Below are 21,953 nucleotides of genomic sequence, written 5' to 3' on the forward strand. Positions count from 1 at the left end.
TAGCTCTTTTGCTCTGTGACCTTAAATCCCCAGACTGCCAAAACACGTCAGCATTAACAAGTGACAAATTTATTCATCCTCTGTTGGGCCTCAAAATCGTGCCTTTTCCAAGACAAGGGAGGAAAAAAATATCCGGCAGCTTGATTGCGAGATAACTTCCTGAGCATTTGTTCAAACAATTGCCTTCATCTTGGGGGGAAAAAAGCACCATTCCAAACATTTTGAAATGTCATCCATTCTACGGTGGCTCCGTCCTCGCATAAATGTGTTGAAAGACGTTGCTGCAGATGCTGAAAACAACTCGGCAGTTCAAAGTCAGGATGTCACCTCTGATGGTGAAGTCGCCAACTCTCAGCTGTGGACTTCTCTGCATCAACTTCACCCCCGTGTCTCTTCTTCCTTTTGAGTTTCCTCCAGGTGCTCTCGCACTCCAAAGACATGTGAGATGAAATGAAACCCTGAAATTGCCCACAGCTGCATGCACTGGCCTGTCTGTATTGGCCTTGTGATGGACTGGCGACTGGCATGAATAAATGTTGAAGCGGACTACGAAATTAATAATTGACAAGTTGAGATGGGTGTTTTTGTGCCGCGCTCCCGCCTGACTGCATCTGCGCGGGTGCGCCGCTGTCCTTCTTTCAACTCTCTGCTCGACTCCCTATTGCTTGATTTCGGTTGCTGGCTTCATCTCAATTTCCTCTTCCTCATCTTTACAGATTTTTGTTAGAGCTTGACATTTAAACCCAAATCCACTGGGACCTGCCTAGAATAGACTTGAGTAAGCTTGCACTGAATTTTCCATTTAATTGCTTTGCTTTGGGTCAGGATTGTTTGAAAATGTTAAAATACACTTTACCTCACTTGACGATGAGACATAACTTAGCACTGATGGGAGTAGACAGATATTGCTGGATTGTGGGCTGGCTTGTGCCCAATTTCTAAGATCTCAGTTTTTTACATAATAAGCTTTGTTTCACACCACTCTTTCCTTTTTCTTCCATCTTTCCTGCCTCTTCCCTGTCCCTCCACAGAAGCATCCTGCATGCATCACAACACAAGCCATATTGACAGAGCTCCTCGTCGCAGTCAGGTTGTGTTTTCTGCTCTGGGTCCATACTTGTTTGTCCGCCTGACTTCTCCTCTGTCTCCTCGACTCTGGCTCTACATCTGACACTGTGTGTGTGTCTGCTGAGCCCATCAGCTTCCACTTGAATACCCCTTCAGCTTGATGTGACCTGTTTACCAGTCTTTCGTAGTCAATGTCTAATTTATAGTTAATGTTTGGAACGTATAGATGTGTCACAGCTCCACGTGTGGACCTTCATTTGGAAGCGGATACAGCACTGCAGCAATGGCTGACATGATTTTATTTAAGCGTTTCAACAAGAGTTTATTCTGGTGTTGTGGGAAAACAATCCTGTCATCAAGAATGAAGTGATTCTGCTTCGCTGGAGAGGCTGTTCACATTCACTGCATTCAGCCTTGACTCGCTTGACTTGGATATACCATAGGTTGTTAGCGTAATGAAACTGACAATTACAGGCTACAGTGGCTTTTCATAACCATAGGCTTTTTTTAGTGTAGTCATTCGGGCTTGGCCTTAAATGGTACAACTCTGCATTCCTCTGGAGTACAATAAAAAAGACAGAAGAATCACTGGGAAAAAAAAGGGAAACTTCACCTCTGGAGGAAGAAATTTCCGAAATGCGATTAAAGAGAAATACTGGCACACTGTTTTCCCTGACCCCCAATTAAAGGATCCTGAGAAAACCGCCCCCTCTCCACACAACCTGCCACTAACCAGGACCCGTTGTTCAAATCACATTAACTAACAGCAGATGAAAGAACTCAATACACAGCGTGCCGGGCAGTGCTAACGCCGAGCTGATGCAATCACATGTACAAACACAATCCCACCTTTTTTACTGCTGCGTCTCTCACAAAGGAATATAGAAAAGTAAATATCACACATCACCTCAAATGGGAATATTTCTTCACACGCCTTCCTTCTATCCTGTGCAGGCACCACTGAGGCCTTATTAGGACTTAGTCGAGCCAGAGCAGGAGTTTACACAATGTGACTTTGTAAACGCTTAAAGTGAAGGGAGAGACTAAACACTTCAACTGCTGGCAGAACATAGTGATCCAACTGGGAGCAGCTGCATCCTTGATTCAATAACACACCAACAACACAGTGCCTGCCCCCCCGCCCTTCCAGTTGCAAGGATTAGTCGAGAGACAACCTGTGGGGACATTGACTGTAGCTCTCCTTCACTGTGCTCTAGGACGTTACGTGTCAGCCATGTTGTACACCTCAGATATTATCGCGGTGTTATATGTAATGTTGTCTTACACAATGGTGCTGACACGGGTCTAGACAGCAGAGGGAAGTCCATCAATCTTCCTTCCTTCGATTGTTCCTTCTTCTGTTTGTTGCTTATTCAGTTCCCCTGTGCAATAATTTGGGCTTTCACCCCCTCACTTTCTCGCAGCCTCTATTCTCCAAGTCCGCCGCCCAGCTACTGTGCACAGCTGTCATGTGTCTGGTGAAAGCGGTGTGACTGACAGTCATTGTTCAAGATTGAATATGCATTTCTCCCTCCAGGACTGATGCATGCCAAATGAAGGACATTCCCCTGATTGATGGCATCTATTTATAATGGACCGCTGTCTTTTTTTGCTCCCATTTCAGACTTTCTCTCTATTTTCTCCGTCTGCCATGGTGACCTTTAACAGGCCCAGAACAAGTTTCCACAACTGGGTAAACAGAGGGAGCTGAACTTGAATACTGAAACCAGTTATAGGAAATATCTTACAGTTCCCTCAACTTTCCATTAAGGGGTTGAAATATTTCAGCCTTTTTTTCTAGAAATTATGCATGGGCGCTGGGACAGAGGGGGAAGAGTACTCCTGTGCACCAAGGTTAGATCACAAACATAATCAATAATGCACGGCCTATTGTTTTTCGGCACTGCACTCAGCTCAGCTCAGTTCCATTCAAGTAAGTTCATAGTGCTTGACAGACCGGGCCTGTGTCAACAGTCCAGACGAAGGATGAGTCTTCTTGAAGGCAACAACAGTAGGAACAGTGAGGAAGGGTTAAAAGGGGGTGATGGCCTGAGCAGATGAGAGAGAACGTAGGTGGACTTGGCAGGAGAACGAGGCACAGAGGGAGAGCTTGTTTGCCATTTGTGCAGATGATGTTTGTGCGTCGTTGAACTTGAGCTGCAATCCACCAGAAGGGGTGGTGGATGATGATGATAATTATAAATAGAAAAAGACAGCCATGTTCTCTAGTGTACTGACATTAAAATAAATCCCTATACATTTAATTTGATAGTAACTACTAAAATGAACCCTGCATTTGCCTCTTCTCCTTCCCGAGCCCTGTTGGTGTGGCTCTTGAATACTTACCCCATGCAAACCTATCGATACTGGTCAAGCCGAGCAATGAAATGCTTCCCCGCTGTTTAATCTGCCCCTCAGGCGGCATCGATGGCTTCATCTTCAACTCAGCAAACCAAAATTCTGGCGTGTGAAAAATGCAATCAACAGCGAGTCATCCAGATTCTCTCCCTCATACAGATCATTGTTTATGGGCCCTTTGAGTGCATTAAACTGCATATTAGTATCCATACAACATCTGAATCCACAAATTTATTACCATATGGCAGACACAAGAGTTGTAACCATTGCTCTTCATGAAGGCCATGGAATGGGCATGCTGACAAACAGGCAATTCCATGTTATTGCTTCTATATTACCTTGTTACATAGACTGCTTGTGTGTCCGCCTCTGAATTATTGATCTGCTGATGTAATGAAAACACAATTAACGGACACAATAATATCTCGCTGCCACTGCACACAGGATATGAGTGTGTGTATAGATCTCTTATCATTGATAACCATGGACCATCTAGAAGCCACTAAAACATGGGCTCATAGAAAGAACTGAGCTGTGAAATGCATTTGCTAAATTCCTCTTTTGTGAACTGAAACAGGACAAGCAGGGTTTTGTTTTTGTAACTTGAGATAAAAGTTTTACTCATTTGATTGTGTTTTAAGATACTGCGACTAACATGCTCCAATTCTAACAACCTAGAAAATCTAATCACATTCCTGCAAAAACATGATCCTGGTGAACCACACGGACCTGCATGGCACATTTCGAACGCATTAATCTTAACTATGCTCAACTAGCATTGATCTAGAATGAAGGGTGCTAGCTGGACCCCATGTGCTTGCATGTGTCAGTAATGGTCTAGTTCAGTCTTGGTCTGTCCGCAGGCAAAAATCTCCTTTCCCCCTACGCTCCCTTCTTGCCTCCTCAGTCTGTCGAATCTGATCCTCCCAGTGTGTCCACTGTGGTGTCTGCTTCTGTTCCCCTTCCTGTCAGTGAGCTGAGGGCCAGCAGAGGGGAACGGGCTGCCAGCGCCTTGGCCTGGTTGCCTGGCTCCCCACCGCCTAGTCATTACTGCTGGCTAACAAGCAGAGAGCAAGGGACGTCTGCGGCTGCTCTTCCCCTTAACTAACAAAGAGAGAGACCTCACGGGTAACAGTGGCAGAGGCAGTAGCAGCAGCAGCGGCAGCAGCACAGAGGCACAGGCTCCTGCTGGACCCATAATGGTGCTTTCTCATTATATGCTGTCTACTGGAAACAAGATGTACACGCTGGGCTACAGGTCCTTTCAACTAGGCATTGTACGACTATATGGGTGGAAATGGAGGAACATTATGTATACAACCTGTCACATGCCAGTGCTTTGAATTATCTTTACATGGTGTGTGTGTGTTCCATACACGTTCTCTCTGTCATCTTATGTACACTGGATGTTTACGCACTGCCTTAATGTCATCTTATATTTTTGTTGGTGCCAGGGACATCAGACTAAATTCTTCGGAGGAGGAGGGGGACAAGAAATGAGTCTGACTTGATTTGATTTGATTTCGGTGGCTTCGCCAGAGCCGGGGGTGACACTGGAAGGGAGGGGGTGACTGGACTTACAGAGCCCGAGTGTACTCAAGCATACAAGGAAACCAATGCACAGGCGCACAAGCTCACAACACAATCATCCCAAACACACACACACACACACACACACACACACACACACACACACACACACACACACACACACACACACACACACACACACACACACACACACACACACACACACACACACACACACACACACACACACACACACACGGCTCACTGTGTATTCTTTAAGATCAACAAACTCATGGTGTTTGCAGCATTTCCCATTTGATCTGAATGACACAGGGACAGAGGCATGGGGAATGTTTGTTAATTACTTCTAAACTATCCCTAAATCCTCAGTCCACCACTTGTTTGTCAGTAGTTTTCATTCATTTTCATCTGGGTGTCCACATCAAAGAGGGGCTGTATTTTGGCAGCACTATTGTTGACATTTAATTTAGTCAGCTCAATATATTATCTTTCCTCGGGCAGGAAAGTCCCTCACACTATTATAAGCTAATGAGACTCATGTTTCCGAACTGGCTCAGGGGAATTTAGTGGACTACGCTCCCAAACATACTGTGCAACACACACGCTTTACAGTTGGTTATCTTTACAGCATCTCGTATACGGAGGCTATGGTTCAAACATCACCATCCCTGTATTGCATGAGTGGCAGCTGTCTCTACACAAGAGGTGGAGAAAAAAAAACCACAAGATGAATACAGTCTAATGCAACTCAGTGCAACAGTCCTGTAATATATATAGCACTTTGGTGAAGGCGGTAATATATTTTTGTTGACACTCTGTCAGAAAGGTGTTGACTCAACCCTATGGTAATTTCCAAGGCTGCAGTTTGCAGTTGTGTAGTTCTGTTGTGTTGTCGGTGTGTTTCCATTATTTTTCAGCATAACAGAAAAACCTTTTTGTTGTATTGCACTATGCTGTTGGAAGTTATTTATTTTCCACCGGAAAAACACAGAAGCATCGTACATTACAACCAAGTGTGACCTCAAAATTGACTGCACAGTCGGATCAGCATCTCTCTGACACAGTCTCTAAAAGAATAAAACACCATAAGCTTCACAAAAGGTACAGTGGCATTCATTGCGGGGCTATTGCACACTGTTGCATTGCAGTTTAAACGTATCAATGTACTCATTTTCCAACCCCTGCATCTTGCATCATACGTGCAGTGTGTTATGACCATTTTAGTTCAATAAGTCTTTCACTGCTTGGCAGCTTTAAATCTTGCGTGTAAAAAAACAACACTGCTGCAGCCTACAATCACAAAAGATGACATAAAAAAGCGGATCCAATTTCCTCCACTTGCACGGGTATTACATTTTGCCAGTTTGCTGGAATGAAATCTTGATGTTGGGATTTACTTATTGTTGAAAAACTGAATGTGATGACTGAAAACTTACTAACATAAAAGTCTCTTGAGAAATATCTTAAGACCACTTCTACCTAAAAACCACCAATACAAAGACAGTCTGTTAGAAACATTTTACTTTGTGTAACTATAAATACACATTATGCATTTTCTCTGCCACTGCAGCCATCATAAAATGTAAATAACTTCATTCATACAGCGCTTTTATCCATTATTTGAAAGGGCTTTACAATGTGTCTCTCATTCACCTGTTCACACACACCGATGGCAACAAGCTACTAATAATAGCAATGTCTGGTTCAGTCTCTGCCCAAAGACACTTGGACAGGATGAGCTGGGGATCAAACTGCTGGAGGATGACCTGACCTTTAAGTGCAAAGTTGCCAAATACAGCTTGAACATCTTTATTTGAAAAAAAACAAAACACGCATGAATACCAGTTAACGACATCACGGAAGCCAAAATGAATTTAGAACCAATATTAACATGAGGCTTTAATTTACCTGGACCAGCTGCCCAGTTCAAATTAATATGTGTAGAACTGCAGAGTCTGCAAACAGCTGGTAACCTACTGGTTCCTTCAGGAGCTCATACACAGATGATGCTCAGTAGACCAGTTATCTCCTCACAGTCCAGGCATGCCATGTCCCCCCCCCCCCCCCCCCTCATATATACCCAGGTCATGTGGTTGATCTTTGACAAGTTGCACACACCCTTCGTAATCTTAGTCTCTGGGGGGGGGGGGGGGGGGGGGGTGTGAGTCAAGTCAAGTCTATGCTGCTCTGGACAGTTGTAAACTGGCTGGCCCCTCCTCTGGGACTGACTGACTCCCCCGTGCTGCAACCTCACCCTCACCGACCCTCCCTTCCTCTCACCCTGCACTGCAATGAAGCAAAGTGACGCTGTTGCCAAGGTTACTCAGGTGTGGGAGAGAACGGCCGTTTGATTGTACAGATGAGCTGATTTGTTATCTGCATACATGGTTGGTGTGAGGCAAATTGTGTCCCGGTGGTACGGGCAGCTATGGGTCGATGGACATACGGGAATTGCACATGTGCGTGCTTGTGTGAGTGTGTGTGTTTGTTGGTGTATGTAGTCTGAGCAGAGGAGAGGTTGGTGAAGCTTAGCCGACTCTGTGGAATGTAAACTAGCCAATGCAGCACTCCTGCCTGGCCTCAGTCAGGGGATTCCACAAGGATATGGAGGAGACAGCCTGTGGGGGGGGAAGTAATGACCTGGAGAGGGGTGCAGGGATTATGCCCCCCCACTCCCCAAAGAAAAACTTTGGTTGCAGAAGCCCAAATTTGTATACAGTGATCGTAATGACTTTGCCTTCACTGATTATGAAGATGTGACATATTTTTGTTTGTTTTCACAGAGAATCTTGCTTCTTGTGCATTGTAGCCCATATGGCTATTTAAAACCATGCCTATTTAGACGGACCTTGACATCATTAGATTTTGGGGTATTGTTGTTTTTCTTTTTAATCAATTTATTCAATATATAAACCGTGTTCTTCTTTAAGAAGCTTGTTCTCCACTACACTCAAGCTTCCTTTTGGGTGGCATCCTTCCTCTCCCTCTTGTTCTCTATTGATGAACTCCACAGCTCAGGGAAGTAGGCAGGCAACTGCATATACTTGAGTTCAGTATATTACAGCTGTTCAATTATAACGTTTTCTATTTTTGAAACATGACTTGAGACATCTGACATTATAATTGGCCAACAAAAGTGCTTGACTCCATTTTAAAAGTGAAATAACAGCGTGAGCCTGATCTGTAAATTTTTTCTCATATGACAGAGGTCCTTATACTTTCCATATGGTCTGTGGTGTTACTTTGCATATGCAGCTCTACAAGTGGACCTTTTAATGCTTACTGGGCAGTCGTCAAGTTGCTGCCACCGGTGTTTCCCGAAGTAGCTCGTCTTACGTGGATGTCTCCTGTCGTCAATTATTTTGCTAATATTCTCTCTCTATAGTCTACGCTCTTTGTTCGGCAGGACACATCCTCAGCTGAAGGCACACACACACATTTATATGGAGCATTTAAAAGGCAGGACTGACGCTGACAGAGGCACGTTTCTCTATCATCACGCTGGTATTGATTTGAAGCAGAGCTGGGTCTTAACATGTACATGCATTGTGAATCACAGGTTGGTGATCAAAACAATTTTCTTGAGTAAAAAATGAATATAATAAAGTAGCTGAGTAGACATACTGTAAATAAGTAGTCTGCTGATTGGCCAGCAGCCAGCGCTTATGGAGAGCTCTGCCCACCAGGGATCCATCATGTTGCTCAGTGTTCCCCCCACCTCCCCCCGTACAGTCCTGCATCCACCACAAAGTGCCGCCATCCCTGTTAAACTGTCTGCCTAGCACCCACCTTGCGTTCCAGTTGCCACGGAGATTTGTTTACCTAGTTCCTATTTTCAGGCGAGCCGATAAGTTGAGTTTGAACATAGGCGAGCAGTCACTTACCACGCACCATCGTTTCATCGTTTCATCGTTTCAGCAATTGGATACCTGTGCCTCACACATCTGCAGCTATCTCCCTAGATGATTGCCCGAGGGAAGGTTCAGCACTTTAATCTAATCTGATGACAAATGATTCGATTAGCTTGGCCACTGATTAACCTCTCCCTCTGTGCTTTGTGCAACTATCGCTGAGCAAGTCTCATTTCATCCTCCTCCCCCCCATCACTGGATGTGTCTCTACAAATGTCAGCATTGGCTGCATGTGTCATTGACTTGATGCATCGCGTTGTGCTGTGTGTGTAACGGTGGCACCGCTGCACCCATGGCTCACCAGCCATCTGCATCCTACTGAGGTACACATGATGATGACGGCTGAGTCACCCATTAGCCCAAATTAGAGCCATCCTTCCACCATTCACGACAGGGCCTTTGGCAATGCCATGCAGTCAAAGCCATTACAGAAAACACGCGCTAAACTGATTTTTCTCTACAAATACCATTAGCTGGTGCCCCAAGATTATAAATATCCAAACTACCGATGTGACGAAGAAAATGGGCTTGGATGGGGAATCGTGTTAAGAAAATCCTGCATCATTTCCACGGCCGTGTCACTGGTTGCCGGAGGGCAGAGAGAAGTGGGTAATGGCTACGAAAACTCAAAACAGATTAAAAAAACAGTAGCGGGGAGAGAGGATGAAGATGGACAGTTGCAGATGCTACTGGTTTAGTGAGGAAGCTGTGTTAAAGATGCATGATGTAAAGTTGAGCAGAGCAATCAAAACAGATAAATGTAGAGCAGCCTTACATCACTGTTAAAAATCGTTATCACGATTAGAAATCTGTAGAAAAAAAGATGGATTTGAAAGTTTAGAGCTTGGAATGAGTGCACTCTAAAATGGCTGCAATAATGGTGGGCCACGCTGTTAAAATGGCCTTGGTTTGGTAAACAACTGTCCTGCATGTGGGCCAATTTTTCGAAACAACATAGCCACTTCAGGCCTGGGGAAATTGCCATTTTGTCCATACAGTCCATTTCAATCCACTCAATATTTCCGTTTTGCCACAAACACGCCCCGGCTCACCCGCCTCTTTCACTATCTCTTATACTTGAGGGTTCCTGTCGAATGCCAACAACTGTTGCCTAGCAACTAAATATTCACCCTGCAGAAATCAGTGAGATTATTATTTCTTCCACATTCTTCAGATTTCTGAGAGAAAAAGATATCTTTGTGATTTCAAGTTTACAAATCCCAGTAGTGCACAAGCAGTTGTAGCTGGCTCCCAAAACTGAAATGCACAATCCGTCCTTGTGACATCAACAGAAGGAAACAGTTGCACAGACTCCAGAGCAAATAAGTTAATTAATTAGTACAGTTTTAAAAACCACTCAAATGTACTGTTTGTTAGCACCACATAGCAGCTGCTGTGTGGATTAGGTCAAACTACCATACATTATAGTGAGGTTCTGGACTTGAAGGGTTATTTTCTATTGACCTGTGAGATGAACAAACCAGAATGTATCCAGGCTTTCTTTCCTCAACACTGCCGGAGTTCCCCCGCTGTTAGTAGCAGTAGTAACTCAAGTTAGTAACTCTTTATCTGTGCTGTATTTATGATGCTTTCACAATATCTTTTTACTGTTTGGCAGTTTTTTCCTTACTTTTGTTGAGGGTTAAGGACAGGGGACAAAATGTGATTTGTGAATATGGGCTTTACGAATAAAAATGTTAATAAATTGAAAACAGCCCAGACAGGACCTTTGTCTCATATTCCTTCATTAAGCATATGGATTTTTGACATTTTTGAATAATGAAATAAGGGTTAAAGTCGTATTTCATCCCTCATGGGACGTTCCCTTTCAAACGCTCGAGTTTCTCCCACACTGAGTGTTTGCCTGTGGCTGGGTGGCAGTCAGGTCTGAACTCTGGACTCTCAGTAATATGGCTATTTACTCAAGACAACAAAGGCCCTCTGATAAATGCTGTTGGGTGGGGACTGGCGATGCACACAGTCAGCATTGTAGTAATGCACCATTTCCATTACGAATCTGTGTCGCTGCAGAATGTGTCTCATACCACAGGCAGCAATATTGCCAATTTATTTGTGAAAATGCAATGTTACGCTGACTGTTAACTCCAGGCACTTCTAAGAAAGGAACAGTTACGCTTTGATGCCTCATGTTTCACTCTTGTGAACAGCATGTCTGTGTCACACAATCATGTGTGTGCTAATCAAAGCTGAGGATGTGTAACGTACTTTAATCATGGGTACAACATTACTGCAGCTACACACAAAGTACACATAATGTACTGTAAAACATATAATGAAGTGTGACAGTTCTCAAGTGTATTTTAGCTTCCTACAGTCTCTCATGCATGTGTAATGAAAGATGTTATTTTTGGTAAAAACCATAGATGATGTGTATCCACTTCCTCACTTTGTAAAAAGATACGGATGCTACCATCTTGCGACACAGCTGTCAATCATGATGTTTCCCCCCCCCCCCGTTTTAATGCACCAAATAAGTAGTTAAACCCAAAACGGAAAATAAACACTTGAGCATACATCAGTGTGACATATAGTCCCATGTCGAGGCAAGGCTTATGATCTATATTGCAGCAAGCCACCAGGGGGCTATCAAGATGATTTGGCTGCACCTCATACATATTTATACACAGTCTATGGGTAGTATACATCTTTTAATACAGAGTAAGAAAGACAAAAACTACACAGGGGAAAACACTTTCATACACACACCTTACTTTTGAGTTATGATGTTCAAATCTGAATCCACAGCCTATGAATACTTGGACCTAAATCTCACAGGCTCTGTAAAATGAAGATGAAATGTTGGTGAATTTAAATTTTAAGGTCCTGGTGAAGGTGAAGGGGCAAAAAAAAAAAACTTCTAGTTTTTCTGCCAATGTGACAAATTTAGCTTGGGGAGGACGGCAAATCACTTTCAATAATCAGACCGTCTCTCCACGCACCAGTTGGGTTGTACTTGATAAATCCTTTCAGTAAAATTGATTGGAAAACTGTGAAAGGATTTAATGACGCATAGGAGAGCTCTGATGTTCACAGTGGATACATTTGCAGATTCACCATCGTGACTATGCACCCAGGGAAGTGATGGAATACCACACGAAAAACAGACAACTAGAGAGAGCCTGCACTTTTTCTTAAATAATTAATGATGTTCTTCTGAGACCTAAATGAGTCTGCTTATCAGATGTAGGCTCTATGCATGGCTGCTTATTAGGATCGTGTGATATTCAATCTCGTGAAAAAATATGGAAATGACAGAGAAACGAGAGGGTGTGATGGAGCTGGAAAGCAGACTGGGATGAAAGGAAGGGAGTCGCAGGTTCACGTGAGGCCTATCAGAGATGCTCTTATCATCACTTTCTGGACCTGGAGGCGATCAGCCCATCAGAGACACTGCTTCTGCTCCACAGCTCCTGGACAGATGTGGATATCTGCAAACCTTCACCACTTAGGATGGGAAAACAATTTATCCAACACGTCCACACTGATCTCTGGCTGTCGCTAAGCCCCCACCTTGTGCTTTCATGCTTATGCAAATATTTATCTGAATTCACACTTGACTTAATTTGACAAAAGCAACCCAGTCTTGGATGGCTTTGGATGCAAAATGGTAATTACTCCTGAACCAAGCTGGAATAATGAACCCGTTAGATTGCTCAGCCTCCTGGAATTCATTACCGCGCTCGATGCCGCACTCCTGACGGAGCAAAACCTGATCTGTTTTCATTCCCGACTGCTCACGGGGACACACGCCGAGGGGGAGCTCCAAACCAGTCAGGTTGGTTTGCGACAAATCCAGCTGCCACTCAAAGCTACTCATTCGCATACAGTGGATGCACATGCATCAGCTTATCTAATGAGACGGATTGGTCTCATCCCTGCTATCGTCCGTCTCATGTGGTCACACACGGACACTTAAGGGAAAAGCATGATCCATGCAAATCGAGGAAGGCAGATTAAAGGAGAAATTACGAGAGCATTTCAAGCAGGACCTGACGAAGGCTGTTACTAACAACGTCACTAATTAGTTGACCGAAAATCTTATCTTTTTTATTAAAGAGAGCAAAGACTACTACTTTTGAAACCATCAACCAAATATAAGTACTCTCAAGGGAACATCACACTTGCCTAAAAAGGAGAATTCCAGGGTTTGCTCTTATTTAACATTTTCTCTCCATGAGAAATTAAATCTATTCCATGCCTGCACCATGATTTAAGATATTTTCAAAACTACTTTGCCAAATCTCTTCCTGCCTTTTTCAAAACGTTAAATAAAACAACGCTGGAGACTTTGAATTTCAGTTAATCCATTTTGTTGAATTGCATCACAGAAAGGCATCGGTGTCATATTATAAATCTGCTAATTTGAGAAGCGTGCGAGAGCAGAAATGAAAAGAAATAAGAGGAAGTGTCTGGCTTCCTCTTTCTGCTTATGAGTCCATCTTCTCTTTCAGCCGAGTGACAAAAACAAATATGCTGTCACAGACTACAGTAAAGTTAAACTTGATCGTACATGATTATGGCTTAAAATATCCACAAAACCAGGTGTTAAACTGTGTTATTTATGCAGATTTATTGCCATGATAGAAGAAAGTAGGTAGCATGCATCTCTTGTCAAGAGAATGTCCTGAGAGAACGATCAAACACCGTAAACTGGCATTGTCCTTAAAAGCTGTGAATACCTGTATCCAGCAGACTGCTCACAAAGCAACCCTGTGCACTCGCTCTCTGCTTTACACAGTCTCGTTTTTCTCCCCAGCTGGGTCAAGGACGGATCAGGGGCAACATGCCTGCAGTCAGCATTTGTCCTTTTCATCTGAGGGAAACGCTCGCAGCCTCTCTGCCTGTTTGTCCAGCGTTTTGAGTCAATCAGACCACCAAACAGGCTTACAGTCAATGCACACACTGCTGATTACATTTCAGTTGGGTATTTGGGGAGGTAAACATTTGAATGACAGTACAAACAGACAGAGTAGTGTGACAGACACCCCTCCGTGCCTTGCCAAGTCCGCCACACAGCAGCAACTGTAGATTCCCGATCACATTCTGCCACAGCGGAGCTTTGCCAGTTCCTTCTACTTACGGATGTTTATGCAGTATTGGTTGCCTGTAATGTTTGCAATTTATTACAAAAACTAAACGTAAAAAATTCTACTGTTGCCCTCGCTCTGACTCTCTGAATACAAGCATTGGCTAAACGCCTGAAATCTACAAAATGTAACACAGCTCTTTAAACATATAATTCAGCACCTGGAAGTGAGAACGCTTTATTATGGTTTTAGTGTATGTGGTGACAGATCAAGAGATTTTCGGGATTGAAGCGTTTAATGGAAACAGCTGGGCCGCAATGTGGGTTAATGTAATGGTTTTGCATGTTGAGCAGGAGTGGTGCTAAGCTCAGGCTATCAGAGAGTCATCGACGGAGCAGACCCACCGCTGGATCTCTCACACACTCAGTTTCGCTGGTGCCATATCTCCAGCTTTCCCTTTTCCCTCCCCTCTAAGCACCTATCAATTGAGGCAGTGAAGCCATCAGTACCCACGCTTTAGCCCGCCTGTCTCATTCATTTCATAGCAGTGTGTGTGTGTGCGCAAGAGAGCGCTCATGTTTAAGGGTGCTTCTGTGTGGAGCCCCTTGACTGGACCCTACAGCAGAGGCAGGAACATTAATGAACACTGCCTGTCACAGTCTCAGTCCTCTGTGCAGATCTCTCAGCCGTCACTCTGGGCGACGGATCAACGTGGCCTGATCTAAATGGGCTCTCTCTCACTTTCCTCTCCCTGCGGCCAGCGCGGCCAGCGCTGCCAGCTCTGGATCACCAAGATCAGTGGAGGCATCTAATCCAGGCTCCTCTCCCTTTTGTGTTTGCTACGGCTAGCCTGGTGTTGTTCAAGTCAAAGTCAGGACCAAAGAGAACTGAGTCTCATCCTTGGATCAGTCTGTGATATGGGAAAACACTTGGGTGGGGGGGGGATTTACACTTCAAAAACAGCATAGTAACAGTTAAGGTTGGTAAAAAAAAGTTTTCTTTCTGCATTAACATTTATAAACTTCCAAAATTTTGCTAAATGAATGGGGGAAGAAATAAAATAATAGAAGTGAGTTTTTAATGCCACAGAAGTCATTGGTGCATGACATTGACTATTTAAAAATTACCAAATGTGAGGGATGAGTTTGGTTCTCAGCAGTGCAAAAGAAAAAGTTGAATCAGTTCTGCCCTACACTATAGATGAAATGGTCACATTTTATATACTTTCAGAAACACATGATCTGATGTATGAAATCTTTAAAAAACACCAAATTTTTACATTACTTAAAACGTCTATTTGAAGAACAAGCAGTTTCTGTAAATAGATTCAGTACATACATCTTTGTTTCGCACTAGGGCACAGTTTTTTTAACTAATTATATGTTGCAGTTTGTAACTGAAAAATCTCACACACTCAGTGACACCTTAGAAGTTGACTCAGGACTTTAGAGAACTGAAATTTGACATTTTAAACCTTTGGTTTTTACAAATGTCCAATATTCTCGAGTACGGAACGAAGTCTGTTTGGAGTCTGTGGAACAACAGCACACACACAAGGAGCATCCAGCCACATAATGTTACCCTTCGTAACATCCTTCCACTCCCCATTAGGAAAGAGCGATTATTATGAATATGCAAGGTTAATGTGGAAGCAGGCTTTTGTCCTTAGTCCCATGTTTTATTTAATGAGCCTGGGGTTGGGTCGACTTGATTTGCATGTGCTTGTTATAGAATCACACGGTGCCAGTGCTCATTCCCACACACTCCCCAATATAGGAACATTTTGATTCCATTTTTCGCTTGGCTTGTCTTGGCTTGTTTACGCGAGCAGAAGGACCATGACTCAATTTTCCACCAAGGAGGATGCCGGGGCTTTCATTTGTGTGCATTTTTTGCATAAAGGACGGAGGTTCTGCTGTTGGAAGTGAACGTGCGCATGTGAGCGTATGGACGCGTGTGATGTGAGGTGTGGCGTTTGAAGCGGCGTGCGTGGGGAAACGGTGGCTCCCCTGTGAGGGAAAGCTCTGAGGAGAATAGTGCTGATGTGGTCCCTCTTTCTGACAACAGCCAGAGAATACCAAGTGAGAAGACGGCAGGATACGAACTACATGAAAAGAACTAAAAATCCGCAGCCGGCTAGAATACATCTTTGATAACAAAAAAAAGACAACGATATAAAGATTCCTCACCTCCTCTCTTCTAATTTAGACACAGCATCGAATGAATATACCTCATATAGCAATTAATACCCCCCCGGTCAGAAATAAGTCCCACTTTGATGATGTCAGTACTTTTGAGGAGTGAGGGACAGGTCAGCGCTAGCGTCACGGACATCAGAGGCCCTTAGCGCTGCGGCGAGATGTCAGCCCAGCTCGCGCCATCGCTTTGTGATGAGGCCTGGACTGATGCACACGGGGGCCAAACGTGACAAGGCAAGCAGAAACGGGGATGATTCAACCCTGCAGTAAGGATGGAGGCAGGCGGGGAGAGACAGAAACGCAAGAGTGGGGGGAGGGGATACGGAGAGCACATGGCAGAGAGAAGATTGAAAGGGAGGGGAGCAGCAAGAAGAGGAGGAGAGGGCAACAGGAGAGATGATCGTGATAAGGACAACAAATGGGGAGTTTATATATACAGTGTCGAGGAATTCACCGGGGAGTTGAGTGAATGAATGTATTAACAGAGAACAGCATGGAGTGACTGAAGCACGTTAATGAAAAGGGGCGCTGCTGGGCACAAAGACTGAATGGGAATACGTCTTTTGAATAGCAAAACCTCGCAGCAATCATGAGTAAAGAGTGTGACGGCGGGAACAAGAATTAAAAGACGAACAAGTGGCCTGAAAAATGGAAATCAGCAACAAGTCACAAGAGATGAAACCAGAAGTGGTCCAGCTGCGGGTAAACAGCCCACCCCACCCTACGCCCCCACGCCCTCCCCACTCCCTCAGCACATGCCGTCCAATCTGCTCCAGTGTGGCTGCGCTGCGCTGGAGCACAAGAAGAAAACAAATGTGTGGTTCTCCTGCAGAACTCCCCGAGCAACTCTGAGCTGCCGCATGAATGTGAAACAGGGCATTGCAGAAGAACAGCGCACATCCACTGCAAACTTTCACTGAATAATTTAATGACCAGTGCTTTAAAAAAATAAAAGTCTGGGTTTTTCTATTTTCGCCGACTGATCCAAAGCATTAGCGATTCAATCAATAGACGGAGTGTGAAAGCTTTTTCATTTGCTCTTGTAGAACAATTAAGTGTATGGTACTGTGGGTCCTTCCTCGCCTCGTCTCAAAAAAGGTTACATTTAAACATAATTATACATAACTAGAGCTACTATTGCCAGTTGTGAGGCAAAGTTTGAATCATCTATTAATCAGTCAACAACATAATAATCATCACCTCCTATAATAATTCATATTTGATATTTGTTCAGCTCATTTAAAAGCAAAAATTGAGCTTTGCCATTGTGATGATTTGCGCTTTTCAAATGTGATGATGCTGTATATCCTTGAGTTTTTTGTCACCAGTATAATCCTTTTATACATCGTTATATTTTCTCTGCTCTTGTTCCATTGTTTTATCTACTTGTCTGGTGTGATTTTCTTCCTTGTAAAGCACCTTGTAACACACACAAGTGCTTCATAAATTAAGTTTATTATTACAATTATAACAGTCTTAGCTATATTCACACCGCAGCGTTAATGCTAATAAGGAACTTTGTACAAGATGTCTTTCACTTCATTTGTAATTGCGTACTTTGTAACAGAGAGCAGGGGGTGTGTGCTGGGATGGAAGGACGAGTGTCATGTGGGGAAAAGGTGGGGTGTCGACGCTGTGGCCATCTGGAAGGCTGGTGGGAGCCGATGAACTAAGGGAGAGAGCAGACTGTCACCTCATGCACAAACCTGATCACTGTGTGTGTGTGTGTGTGTGTGTGTGTGTGTGTGTGTGTGTGTGTGTGTGTGTGTGTGTGAGTGTGTGTGCATGGTGACAGAGACGGGGAATATTCTGGATATAAAGACTACACACATCTCAATAAATCTGTCAGCCACCGGTGTTCCTACAGCAAACCACAGCACAGGGAAACTGCGTGAGGGACAGTGACAGATGGAGACAAAATGAGACATCACAAGTGTGTCACATCGTATTGACAAGGGCGTCCCTAAACACAACTGCTGCTCCTTTTATATTAATCACATCACCTGAGGCTTTTGTGCTCACGTGCCCGAAGATGAATGACAAATATGATTAGAGAAAATTATATAGTAATGCTGCAGGAATGGATATGAAAATGAAATTGGCTCAATGCTTCATGTGAAAAAGGAAATAGATTATAGGGGGGTGTTTAAACTACTACTAGCAAACTTGACTTCAACGCCTCTAAAACCAATAGGAAACTTACTGTAAAAATTCATTTCAGCCGTTTCTTTTGGACGGAGGGAAGCATTTGAGTTGGGGTTAGTGAAGGGACACAAAGCCTTGAATTGGCGTAAGACTCCACAGTGTGGACCGGCCGACAGGCTGGCTAGACCAGGCAAATCCTTTGCAAACAGGGCTCCACAGTTTGCCACAGTGCAACTGGACTAAAACATCAGAGGTGCGCTGACCGACAGTATCTGGAACAGCTGATGAGGCAACTCAGTTCTCACACTCAGCATAAGGAGACAATATTTTTCTGTCTCAAATACCAGAATCTAAACTCTTTATCATACAGTATGTTTAATATGATGATATTATTATCAGGATCAGTTTTTCCTTCAGATTATTTAATTAATCATTTCACGTCTGTTTTCCAGTTTCCATTGGTTACGTTTACCTCTATTCCTGGACCACCACTGGCATAGAGTGCATATAAAAAAACAATGAAAACAGCTTCTACTTCAGGCAAATTTGACTTTGCTGATATTACACCACTGCCTTGAGCCTGGTTAGAGCAGGTCTGACACAGTCTGGGTCTACTGCTTCTTGCAGTGTGGTCCGCATTGTGGTCATACACAGTGAGGCCCCCTTGGCTATAGAACCACTCTCTTTGCCTCCAATCTAATGCAGTATATGTTGTTTGTTTGCCTGATCTGTGCTAGCCAGCAGCATTACCCTGACGCAGCCAAGCACAGCCTGAACTGGACACACACTCTGTCAACGGCAGTAAGCAAGCATAGTGCTGCACTGCCAGAAATACGGAGCAACAAATCTATACCTCTCACACAATGGGAGGGTGAGGAGGGGGGTATCTAGCTACAGTATATGATAGAATTTGATAAACAGCGGGGGTCAGACGGCGGGTCAGCACTCCATTAAGTTATTCTGACAGTTCTGATCCATTGCACACAAAACTGGGACGAGGCACTGGGCGTCACCTAAGATGAGTAGGGGGGAGAAAAAAAACGCAAGAAAAAAAAAAAAAACTGGCAGAAAGCATAAAACAAACAGAGACAGTCTTTACTGCAGAAGATGAGAAGAGATAAGAGACATCAGAGGGAGAGTCTGCTTTATCACAGTGCAACCAGAAACCAGGAGGAGAAATGCACTCCCTCCAGGGAGAGGGGAGGAGAAGGGATGGGCAATGTGGAGGGAGATTGCTAAAACTGCATTATGAATCATGCATTGCTGTGTTAAAATAAAATTAAACAATATTACATTTTGACTTATTGTAAGACTGTAATATTTGTACTAACAAACACACGTGTGTGGATTCTGTTGGATTAGGTAGGAAACCTTGGTAAAAAATCCCAACAATTAGTATTAACATTGCATTATTGTAATTACCATTAAAACCGTCTGCGCTTTCAAATACTGTCCGACATCAACCACATTTAGCAGTCTCCCAGATGCAGCAGCATCAATGAAAACATGCTGGAAGGCAGTGACAGCGCTCTGGATATTTTTCATCCGTGATGAAATGAGTAAGACTTAACTGTGGTGGGTTTTTGGTTTTATGTGGATGCTGGGAGAAAACATGATTGAAGATGGTCACCGTGTCTGCAGAGCGTTCAGACAGAAAATCACTGTAAATGGGGGCAACGTGATGTGGAGCGAAAATGTCATGGTTTGTCCGTCTAGCTTGTTAAAGTGTGTTAATAAGGTGAACTGAAGCTTTCTGTGTGTGCATCACGTTATTAAAATAAATCAACCAACCAACATATTTTGTTAATTTCAAATCAGTCATTGAATCATTAAGTGTTCCAGCAACAACAGTTAGGGGAGTTAGAGATTCAATAGGATGAACTGAGGCCGTTGTTTTAATTAACAGTTCAGTTATCAGGCAGCTAACGATTTGGTAAATGGTAAAGGGTTAATAACCCAGCAAGCAAGATCAATCATCTGATTGTTGTTTTGTGATGCTGAAGAAAGTCCCAGCAGACACATGCACATGTGTTTGTACAGTATGTTCTATGTGAGTGAGCATGTGTGTGTGTGTGCTGTAACATCAGCCGTTCCTTAGATGTGTTTTACCATGAGAGATTTTATGTGAAATAGACAAACTGACCTAGTATCAGCTCTGAGCTGCATATGTTAGGAGTATTTTTCCTGTAAGCTGTGTGGATCCGGATGTTTGGCAGTCTGTCGTGTTCACAAAGTAGCCGTTAGCAGCTTTTTGAGTGTAGGTCAACTGTCTAAAATAAAAGAGGGGAAAAACCTGCTTTCTGGGCACTATAACAGACAAAAAGACTATGTAGGACGAAAACAACTAGTATATCAATCAGCCGATAAAATCCTCCAGTAAGCCACATCATTGTCCTCGTTTTGCTGATGCGAAAACTTTTTTTACAGAAAAAACAAGGCAGAGTAGGTGTGCATTTGTGTTAACATTAAAAACACATGTGAATTTTCTGATTCAAGATAATGTTTTAAATATAATTTGTACTCCCATTTGCATCATCCCCCACAAATCCATATCAGCCTGGCTCTAGTCTTTATATCTTAGGGATTTGCCACTGAAGGTCATTGTTTCAACATAAACTTAAGTACAGTGGATTTATTCAGATTAAGTTTGTGCATGTATTTGAGGGCATGCATGTGGGCACGAGCCTAATGAGGCGGAAAGGGCGCCAGTAGCCTTTGAGGAAGGAGCATGTGTCCAGCATCCACCACTGTTGTGCTGGGTCACAGATGTCACCTGCTCCAGCAGGCTGCCTCACACAAATCGCCCTCCCCCCACCACTTGTAAGCAGCCCACTACACCAGAGGCAAATACAAGCGGCCCACAGTGTTGTTGTTATTTAGATTGAATCATATTGTCTTGTTTCCAAAATGGGATCAAAACAAGGGTCACCATAAAAGTCCTTTGTATTAAGTATGAGAAATGCTATGCGGTGCTACCGGCTATGTTGTGTCACCGTGGCCGCGCCAAGCACTGACACTGTAAGTTGAACTGAATTAAACACTGCTGGCTGGTAGGTCGGTTGCCTCAAACACAGCAAATTTTCCATGGAAAAAAGCCTTGTAAAGGAAAACGTATTTGAATAATGCCCGCCACAAGAAAAAGTGTGAAACCACTATTCCACTAACAGGACAAAGAAGCGTGTGTGCGTGTGTGTGGTAAAAGCATATAGACTCTGCTAATCTTTCAAAGGAGCTCTGCTGTAATGGTGTGGTCATCTTTTTGAGAGGGCCTGAAATTCCTTTTGCACGCCTCACCACTTGTTTGCTTGGGAGCTTTGAATTCTTTGCCACAGGAATCCTCCATGGAGATTGTTGATGTGTGCATCTGTCTCCTCCTCACACACACACATATATTAAATGTGCCCACCCACACATTTCTGACATTTCTTTTCGAAGCATCTTCAAATTATCATGCATATTAGTGAAGCACTGCCAAGACCCCTTTTTATTATTCCTCTTAATCTTATGTGCTTACAGGGTCAGCAGCTGCCCCCACTCCCCCCTACGCCTTTTCTCTCCCCTTCACTCCTCCGTCTCTGTGCTCTCAGCTCCCCTCTGCCCTCCAGCCAGCACAAAAAACAGACAAGTGGATACAGCCAGTCTCCCATGGGAGCTCCAATATTGCACCAACATAT

At 43.7% G+C, this 21,953-nt stretch overlaps 1 protein-coding gene across 1 annotated transcript in view; it reads right to left on the minus strand.

Moving 5' to 3' along the window:
* fut8b (fucosyltransferase 8b (alpha (1,6) fucosyltransferase)) overlaps nt 1-21,953 on the minus strand; it is a 79,799-nt gene that overhangs the window by 45,646 nt on the left and 12,200 nt on the right. The window lies entirely within an intron of this gene.

The sequence above is a fragment of the Hippoglossus hippoglossus genome, chromosome 24 (genome assembly GCF_009819705.1).
Source record: "Hippoglossus hippoglossus isolate fHipHip1 chromosome 24, fHipHip1.pri, whole genome shotgun sequence".
NCBI classification, from domain to species: Eukaryota; Metazoa; Chordata; class Actinopteri; order Pleuronectiformes; family Pleuronectidae; genus Hippoglossus; species Hippoglossus hippoglossus.